This window comes from Anguilla rostrata, chromosome 10 (genome assembly GCF_018555375.3).
Source record: "Anguilla rostrata isolate EN2019 chromosome 10, ASM1855537v3, whole genome shotgun sequence".
Classification (NCBI taxonomy): Eukaryota; Metazoa; Chordata; class Actinopteri; order Anguilliformes; family Anguillidae; genus Anguilla; species Anguilla rostrata.
The window spans coordinates 22608561-22610333 of record NC_057942.1 but is presented as its reverse complement, the minus strand read 5'-3'; positions in this window follow the sequence as shown (position 1 = coordinate 22610333).

Below are 1773 nucleotides of genomic sequence, written 5' to 3'. Positions count from 1 at the left end.
CGTGTGCATGTTTTCTGCTGTTGTTGCCAGTTATATTGGAAATGTGAATGCATTCTGTCGCCTCGGATGTCAAGACATGAAAGTGAATGTTCGCATAAAAACATAATGAATGTGTTTGAGAGGATATATAAAGCAGTTACAATCTGACTATTGGCCTGTTATATCCTATTTGTTGCATAACAATGGTCCAAGTTCAACTACCAACGACAGTTTTGCTTGACAACGGTAAAATATGCCCAAATGGCTGCAGAAGAATATTTCAATTCCAGGTGATTAAATCGATAAAAATCTATAAATACAAAAGTAACCATATACAGTCATTGTTGGTAGCCCGTTGTATACAAGTGGAATAAACCCCTCCGGGCTGTCCCGGTTATTAGAAAATAATGTAGGCTTCGTGGTAGTATGGGGTTACAGAAGAAATCATAAAACAGATGGACCGACGACAACGTCACTTTTTCATACGTCAGTGGGCTAATTTGCCTAATCTTTGGGGGACTTTAGACCGCGGTGGAAACGCAGACAACCATGGGCTGAAGGAACCTTTTAGTTCCTTGAAAAGTAGTTCCTGGGACTAAAAGTTCCAGGTACTTTTGGTGGAAACGCTGCTTATGCAGCTTCAAACAGCTCCTGGGATATACCAATAGATGCAAAGAGGGAATCTGCAGAGTCAAAAGATGTGTCAGCATTCATCACAACTTGCCGTACTCTCTCCATAATCTGTCCTGCAAGTTCCATTGAAAGCCTTGGATGATTGATTTGTTGTTGTGGTTCTTTTTGGTTAGGCTCACTATTGTGGTGCATTTGTTCTTCAGAAATTTTATTCCTTGTGATGAAAGTGTTTTTTGATGGTGGCCTTGGAAGTTAAAGCGACAGACAGTTTTGTTTTTTCTGCAGCTCTTTGGATGCCTTTTGCTGTGTTTTTGCACAGTAGAGACAATGTCGTGCATTTCCTTATCATCAACAGGTGGCATTTCACATGTCACATATTGATCAACAAATGCTACAACATCTGCATCATCAGCTTTATCAACTTGAGGTGCATTTTAAACCCAGAATAGACAATGAGTATGAGGTGAACCTCATTGTTGAAATTCTACTCTGTAGAAGTAGTCAACAATTTTTCCAATTGGTTGAGCTGGTGACATGATGACACCTTTAAGGAAACAATGAAAGAAATAATCAAACATTCTGGCAGCTGTTACGGGATTCTTTCTTAAGAGATCACATCTCTCTGACCAGTCCAGATGATCAGCATTTATATGTTTCCCTTCTAGCCGGAGGAAAATTTCCAATGTCTCTTTCCATCGCATGTCAGCTGAAGAAAATGAACAAAACCATGTTGGGATTCCAAGTTGTCTGACCATTGCAAAAAGATTTTTCTGAACACTTTGCCAGAAAGCAGGTGTGCCTCTGATAGGTTTCATGAATTTGTATCCCTCGTCAAAATTGAGAATTCTTTTAAGTCAATGTTTGTTCATTAGCATGTCTGATGTAATTTTTCTGCCAGAGTCGTATCCTTTTCTTAGTGCAACAGATACATTTGAGACCACTTGGTTACTCTCAGATAAATATTGTGCATAAAAAATGTAGTCCAGGTTCTTTGCAAATCTCCCATCTGCATTGAGTATCCGGTTATTCAAATATCTCCACAAAGTCAACTTTTCTTCCCTAGTATCATTAAAAGTACCGGTTCCTTTGGGGAAAAGAACAGGAAAGCATTTTGATTCATTGCCTTCATTGGTTAATAATCTGACTGGGTTGTTGTCTTGG